This window comes from Corylus avellana, chromosome ca2, assembly GCF_901000735.1.
Source record: "Corylus avellana chromosome ca2, CavTom2PMs-1.0".
NCBI classification, from domain to species: domain Eukaryota; kingdom Viridiplantae; phylum Streptophyta; class Magnoliopsida; order Fagales; family Betulaceae; genus Corylus; species Corylus avellana.
Window position 1 is genome coordinate 45,894,561 of NC_081542.1, and position 8,782 is coordinate 45,903,342.

Here is an 8,782-nt window from a genome sequence, read left to right on the forward strand (position 1 = left end):
GTTCGATTGATCATGATAGATCAAACATCCGATCGATTCTACTGAATTAATTCGATTGATCGTAATAGGATCAAATGATCGATCAAACATTCGATTGATCATACTGAATTAATTCGATTGATGGTGATAGGATCAAATGATCGATCAAACATCCGATCGATCCTACTGAATTAGTTTGATTGATCGTGATAGGATCAAATGATCGATCAAACATTCGATTGATCCTAATGAATTAGTTCGATTGATGGTGATAGGATCAAACGTTCGATTAAACATCTGATTGATCCTAATGAATTAGTTCAATTGATCATGATAGGATCAAACATCCAATTAAATATCCAGTTGATCCTAATGACTTAGTTCGATTGATCATGATAGATCAAACATCCGATTGATCCTACTAAATTAATTTGATTGATCGTGATATGATCAAATGATCGATCAAACATCCGATCGATTCTACTGAATTAATTCGATTGATCGTGATAGGATCAAATGATCGATCAAACATTCGATCGATCCTAATAAATTAGTTCAATTAATCGTGATAGGATCAAATGTTCGATTAAACATCCGATTGATCCTAATGAATTAGTTTGATTGATCATGATAAATCAAACATTCGATCGATCCTACTGAATTAATTCGATTGATCATGATAGGATCAAATAATCGATCAAACATTCGATCGATCCTAATGAACTTGTTCAATTGATCATGATAGGATCCAATGTTCGATCGAACATCCGATCGATCCTAATGAATTAGTTTGATATATCGTGATAAGATCAAATGTTCGATCAAACATTCGATTGATCCTAATGAATTAGTTCGATTGATCGTGATAGGATCAAATGTCCAATTAAACATCCGATTGATCCTAATGAATTAGTTCGATTGATCATGATAGATCAAACATCCGATTGATCCTATTGAATTAATTTGATTGATCATGATAGGATCAAATGATCAATCAAACATCCGATCGATCCTAATAAATTAGTTCGATTAATCGTGATAGGATCAAACGTCCAATTAAACATCCGATTGATCCTAATGAATTAATTTGATTGATCGTGATAGGATCAAATGATCGATCAAATGTTCAATCAAACATTCGATCGATCCTACTGAATTTGTTTGATTGATCGTGATAGAATCAAATGTTCGATCAAACATCCGATCGATCCTAATGAATTAGTTCAATTGATCGTGATATGATCAAATGATCGATCAAACATCTGATCAATCCTAGTGAATTAGTTCGTTTGAATTGTAAACATTCAATTAAGTTATTAATTATTTATAAAAAAAAATATATATCGTGTGAATAGTATTTTTTTTTTTGAAAATGTTTTTTATATTGATCGATCATAGTGAATTAGTTCGTTTGAACTATAAACATTCAATTAAGCTATTAATTATTTATAGAAAAAAATATTGTGTGAATAGTATTTTTTTTCTTGAAAATGTCTTTTATTCTCTTTTGTTATAGAATTTCAAATTTACCCTACATTTACAATTAAAATTATTTTTAAAAAACTGTAAGTATAATTTTTTTTTTAAAATAATTACCCTAAATAGCGGCAACATTTATGTCGCCGCTATTTAGGCTCAAGCAGCGGCCACTACGGCACTACCTAATGTCGCCGCTGATTAAGCCTTATTAGCGGCAACTAGGCAATGTCGCCGCTGATTGAGGCTTAATAGAAAATTTTTGCGCCAATAAGTGGCGCGGTTTCTGAAATTTTCGAACCAAAAATTTTCTCAAACCCTCAAAAACACGAAAATCCCTAAAAGTTTCCCCTCCCTCAAAAGCACTCAGCTCCCTCATCACTCTCACTCTCGATCTCTCTCCCGCTGCTCTCCCTAGCTCACCGTCTCTCTCTCTCTCTCTCTCTCTCTCTCACTCCGGGAGGTCTTCGGCCACCGGCGAAGGTGTCTCACCGTCGCTCCTGTCTATCTCACTCCGGCGCAAGGTTCCTTCTACTGGCGAAGAAGAACGGGGCTTGCTCTCCCTCCCTCGCTCCTGTCTCTCTCTCACTCCGGCGAAGCCGAAGGCTCTCTCTCTCCTCCACCGGCGGTAAGTAGTCATATCGTCATCTACCTTTCCTTCTGTAATTACTTGTAACTTGTAGCATGCTTATGCCCCCCCTACTGTTCTTTCTTGTTTGATTTGGGTAGCTGATTGTGGGTTGATTTTCGGAATGGGCAATGCAGTAATGGAAGAAGACGAAGGAGGGATGAGCTCACGACCAAGCAAGAAGAAATGGGCAAGGTGAGGTTTTTTTTTTTGGCTTTTCCTCAGTTAGCTCCCTCTATTTATTCGGTTGGGGCGGCAGAGCAGCGCCTACGCGGGTGGGTCACGGTCCCGACGCCGGAAAACCTCATAATCGTTTGGGTCCCTACGTTTTTCGGTGGCCAAATACGGTGGAGAGGCTTTTTGGTATGTGTTAATTTCTGTTGATTTCGTTACATATGTGTTTTGATTTGGTTGGTGAGCCATTGGCCTTAGTGGGGTGGGGAATTAGAACTGAATAAAGCTGGGAGAGTTTTGAATATAATGTGATTCTTGCAATTAATTGCTGAAGGGAAAAAGAGCATATCATTTTTTAGATGCCATTTCCTTCCATCTTAGTTCTTACATTACTAAAAATTACCAAAATGGGTTTTTCTCTGCCTGACCCGAATTCAGGGCTTTCTTTGCCTTAGCATGTTTCCGTAACAGTACCTTGAGAGGTTTGTTTGTCGTTTTTTTTGGGTCTGTTTGTTTCAATATCAGTAAAGTTCAGCAAGTTGTTGCAAATGTTAGATGTTTACTTTCTGTAGGGTGTTTGATAATGTTTTGGAGAGGGATTTGTTAGGAAACAAGAAAAAAGAAAACTGAAAATTTTGTTGTATTTGGTGGTTTAGTTAATTGCTTTTTGGGTTTACTCTGAATCTGCTTCTGGTAATGCTACTGTTTTAGATAAATTACGGTTGTTTCTTACATTTTGGGGGTATAGAATTTGTTGTGATGGTTGGTCAATGTTACCAAAGTTTGTGTTTTTTTTTTGTCTTTGGGGGCTTCTGGATTTTTTTATTTCCTTTTTTGGGTGAGAAATTTGGGAATTTAATGGCTTAGTATTTTGCATATATCATTTTGGGAGAGATTTTGGTTGATTTCGATATTTTACATGAAGAATATGAGTTTGTCATTTTCTTCAATGTACAGATCTTGGCTTTCGCTTCTGCATCTATGATTATTAGTTTTTAATAGCTTCTTATATTTGGTAAGAAATGTGGGTTTAGTTTGGAGGCATGGGCTATTTGCTTTGGTTAAAGAATAATGCGGACTTACTTCCATTTTTTACACAATTTTTTCACATCTATAGATGACTTTTAAAATCATTATTGAATATGAAATGAATCTTTATTGGATTTTGATCTAATGATGGTTTTAAAAGTCACGTATAATTCTGGAAAAATTGTGTAAAGAAATGAAAGTAAATGTTGGATTCATCTTTGTTAAAAATTAAAATTCAAGGGCTACTTGTACGTCCATGCTTCATCAGCATAATGTTCAAATAATTCGGGGTCTTATAAAAGTCGCAATATTGTGTGAGGTTTTTAAAATATTTTGGCCATGATTTGTATTTTCTTTGTAGGAGGGCTTAATCTTGAGCTTCATGCAGCATTTGCTTTAGAACCTCTATAATTTTTTATCCGGTAGATAGTAGTTCCTAGAATGTATTTTAAAAAACGAGATGGGCGGTGCCCTTACTTGATCTCTAATTCTAGTGAATTTGAGAGGCATCCCACTTTGAATTCACCAAAAACATATTATATCAGGCTCTATATTCTTCGTCCTAATCTCTAACTTTAATTTGTTTACATTTTGTTGGGGGAAATTAGTTTAATTTGTATGACAGCGTTATACTGTGCCCTTGCTTGATTTCATTCCATATGCTATAAACCAAATAGTACTGTTATATGATTTTTTTTGGGTACATTTTGTGCCCGTAAGCTGTGCTGTTACTCACACTCCAATAATAATAACCTCTTCAAGTTTGAGTTCAGAGAGTGCTGTTAGTCCCAAGTTAGCGGCCTGGGGAGAACTTGGGGAGTAAGTTTTCCTTGCTTTCGACTACTAGGTTGTGGTTACTGCATACTATGCTCATGCTAAGCTACTTTTCCTACAGAAACCAGCTCGAGGATATTGATGATATTTCTGCAGATGAAATTAGGAGTCTGAAACATTTAGGGATGCTAGATTTTGAAGAAAGAGTTTGGGAATCTTTGGGAAAAAAATATATTGACAAAGAAGACCGGCTAATGGTGAATGTTATGTTCTAATTGTTGTTGACCTATGATAGCATACCGTTTCTTGACTAATTTCTTAATGCCTGAGAAGTCCACTGAATATATATATATATAAGCTTGAAGTTGGTTTTTTCTTCATATTATTAATGATGAATTAGTTTTTTTTTTTTTTTTTTCCTTTCAAAAAAGTTCTGTTTATCTGAAACAGTAATGTATATACTTGTCACTTGATTCAAATAATCGGAAGGAACCTACGAATGCTATTTTTATGAAGTGATATCTTAACAATTATTAGGGTTTCTGAGTACATAAATAGACTGCCATGTCTTCTATGTTCTCTTTGCTCGTTTATTTGCCGGGTGATTCATTAGAGAGATCGATGAATACATGGCCTCTTAATATATCCTCACATCCGAAAATTTGTTTGAGCTGGGAATCTTTTGTTGTGTGCTTGATATGTTCTAGATTGATGAGCGAATCAATGAGTTCCCAGCAAACTGTAAAAAGGAAAAAAAAAAAAAAAAAAATGAGAGAGAGAGAAAGAAAGAGAAGATTTAATCTGGGAAATGTGCTGAAATTGGTGAAATCAAACGGCATTACTTGAATGTTGGTGGTAACAAGTTGCTTTGATTCAAAATCTGATTAGCTGTTCTCCAATTACTATAATTAGAACATTCCTACCTGTTTCTATTAGTATTTTATGTGCAGAATTGACTACGCTTTCTAAACTTTATTGAGCTAATTCAGTTATTGGATAAATGGAATTCAATTAGAAAATATGAATGTTATCTTCTGTCTTGTGGTGGATAAATTTCAAATAAGGGTTCGATTTTATTCTTGAGCCTTGAATTGATAAATTTCAAATAAGTATTTTCATACTTCAACCTTTAAATTTTGGTCGATCAACTCTTTTTGGCATTTAGATATATATATATCTTGCTGCAAGTACTTGGCCACCTACAATTTTAGCCTCGAAATCGACTAGTAGTGTTTTCATACCTATATTATTTACCGTGCTTCACTTTATTCTTCCTTTGTTCATACTAATGGAAGAGTTTTGGTTTTTTGTTCATACTAATGGCAGCCTGCTTTTGACATACACAATTGGCTATGTTGCTCCTCTCCTTTTGCTCATAATTAACATGTATTGGTGGGACGGTTACTGATATATGTTAGAAATATTGTGGTTAGGAGTTGGCCGATATATGTTACTGATACCAGAGTTCCCTAGGTCTGCGATCGATCGCACTTTGAGTGCGATCTATCGCAAAATATTAAAAACCTACTGTTCCGTGATAGAGTGCATGCCCAATGTGCGTTCGAGCGCAAAATGTTGAAAATCCACTGGTACTGCGATCGATCGCACTCCAAGTGCGATCGATCGCAAAAGGTCAAAAACCTACTGGTATTGCGATTGATCGCAGATTTTTTTTTAGGACCATTAGGGTCCACTTTGTGGACGCTAATGGTTAACTATCAGCGTCCACTTTGATTTGGACGCTGATAGTTAAATTTTTTTTTTTTTTAATTTTTTTAGGACCATTAGGGTCCACTTTGTAGACGCTAATAGTTAACTATTAGCGTCCACTTTGAGTGGACGCTAATGGTTGATTATCAACGTCGACTATGACTTTCATTTACATCACCTTTAGGGTCAGAGCATTGGGATTTTTAGGGTTGATAAAGTGGATGCTAAAAGTAATCATTAGGGTCAACTTTAAGTAGATGCTGATAGTTAATTTTTTTTTTAAAATTTTTTAGGACCATTAGGGTCCACTCTGTGGACGCTAATGGTTAACTATCAGCGTCCACTTTGGTTTGGACGCTGATAGTTAAATTTTTTTTTTTTAAAATATTTTTAGGACCATTAGGGTCCACTTTGTGGACGCTAATAGTTAACTATTAGCGTTCACCTTAAGTGGACGCTAATGGTTGGCTATTAGCATCGACTATGGCTTCCGTTTACATCACCTTTAGGGTTAAAACATTGCGACTTTTAGGGTCGATAAAGTGGACGCTAAAAGTGATCATTAGGGTCGACTTTAAGTGGACGCTGATAATCACACATTTGATCATTAGGGTCGGACTATTAGCGTTGACACCTTTGGGGTCCAAAAGTCGACGCTGTTGTCAACAGTGTCCACTTTAGGACTTTTAGGGTCGACTCGAAGTCGCCCCTAAAGACCTAAATTCTTGTAGTGCATGCTGGTTTATTTTGTTGGCTTTTGTGTTTTAGTCTCCCTGTGCCTTAGTGGTTTGTCCTTGTTGTGAAGACTTTTTAGACTAGATGTTGCTGTTGTCTAATGGGGGTTTAGGTGGGGTTGAGGGGCTTTTTATGATTCATGCACCTCCCCATTTTGCTCTTTGTGGTGGGGTTTTTATTATTTGGCTTTAATCCAGCCTCTTTCGTTGCTTGTTTCGTTGTTGAGCTCCTAACTTGTTAGAGTTCAGAAAGGGTTGAGATACTTTTGAGGATAGTGGGTGTGGCCAACAACTAAATACCAAAAGAAAGAAGTCAAATCTATGTAGCCAACAACTAAGACCATGCCTTTTACGAGTAGTAGTATCCCACTTTATGTTGACGATAACATACAACTCGTAAGAAAATCACTGCCATCGACGTGAGATCGATGCTTAATGTTTAAACAGCAAGATCTAGAAGCTAGCCTATGATTATGTAGACTAAACATGGACTTCAACTATCAAGGGTGGTGGTTTAATAGCCTAAAGAAATTCCCAAGTGATTAGGTAAGTATTAGGGTGTGGGTTCGAATCTCCGCAATGAAGAATCCTCTTTCCTAATTAGTATAAACCACCTTAGTTCCCATTGATGCCCTGGTGGGGCAGGCGGTTAAGCTATGGTTCAGCTGGTCTTGAGATTGCGCTTGCGGTTTTCGCAGCCTAGGTCCCTCTTGAGCAGTCCCCCGCAGGTTTGTCCTACTATGGTCACGCCCGGCTAGAATAGCCATAATTGGTCTCCCCCTCCAACCTTTTTTCAATTTGAAAAAAAAAATAAATAAATAAACATGGACTTCACTTGTAGTTATTTTTAATTTCATTTGAATTTCAGAGTAATGATATAAGGAGGACTAGAGTTCTCCTAAATGTGATGTGATTTTTAAAATCACTAATAGATTAAAACTCAATAATGATCATCTTAAATTCAATGGTGATTTTAAATGACATATCACATTTGAGAGAACTCTAGTCATCGTTGTATCATTACTCTAAATTTCAAGGTGTTATTAACATAACATAACAAATTAACAATCATCTTAGCGTATTGTCCAAATCCAATTGATTTGCTCTCATATGGCTAGCTATTATATATGTAATGGAAAGAGCAAGATTTACAATATAATATATAACATGTGAATTATCTTTATATAGCAAGGCAAAGTAGTGTGACAGAATTCAATGGATTATAAAAAGTAAAAATAAGGGTAAAATTATATGTGTGCCTCCAAATTACCATCATCCGCCGTCGAACTTTGAATTTGGTCATCAATCTAATCCAAAGTTTGAATTCAAAAATCTCCTCTCCATTAAAATCATACGTCAATTTAATCGAACGGAAAAAATGTGCTCCTTTGCTAATTAAATAGAATGATTAAATTAACCTTCAATAGCTATTTAAATTTCCAAAACACCCATAAAGATCAAGATCACTGTGTTTTTCATCTTCTTCACCTAGGGACCATGCATGTCATGTGTATAGCCTTTCGCTTTACTTGATGCAATATTTTTCTGTTTCATGAAAAATGTCGAATGACATACTGACCATTAATAATGTTTAATAAAGATTCAACATCATTAGTAACTTTGAAAATCTTTGGTTGTATCCACGCCTTTAAAGGTGAAAGTTCTTATGAATTTTTAGCAGCTTCAATGTTCGATCTCGACGAACACAACCTTGTCAAAAGAATCTTATCCATCTTTTTAAAAATTAGGTATTAAACCTAACATTTATTGGACAACAGATCAAATGATTAGTGAGTGATTTATACACAAAACATTTCTCTAGTCAAAATTATTAGCTTACTCGTGTCCCACATGTAAGAAATGGAAGCATTTTCTGAGAACGTCTCCACTACTGCTGGCGGATTCTTCATTCTTAACCCAACCCCCCAACACAAAGCATTCTCATTAATTAGCCAACCTACAATCTTCACCAGAAAAACCCACCATGAATCCTGCTCAAGAGTTATTGAATATGTCGTTGCTTCTCTCCCTACTTGTTTTCCGATTTTGCATTTCCCTTGACACCATTTCCCCGAACAAGCCCGTTAAAGACGGTGACATACTGGTTTCGAAAAGAGAAACTTTCGCACTTGGGTTTTTCAGCCCCGGAAACTCTGGCCGCCGCTACGTCGGAATATGGTATTACAAAGTTTCTGAACAGACCGTTGTGTGGGTGGCAAACAGAGACAGCCCTCTCAATGACACCTCCGGAGTCCTCTCCATCAACGGCCATGGAAAC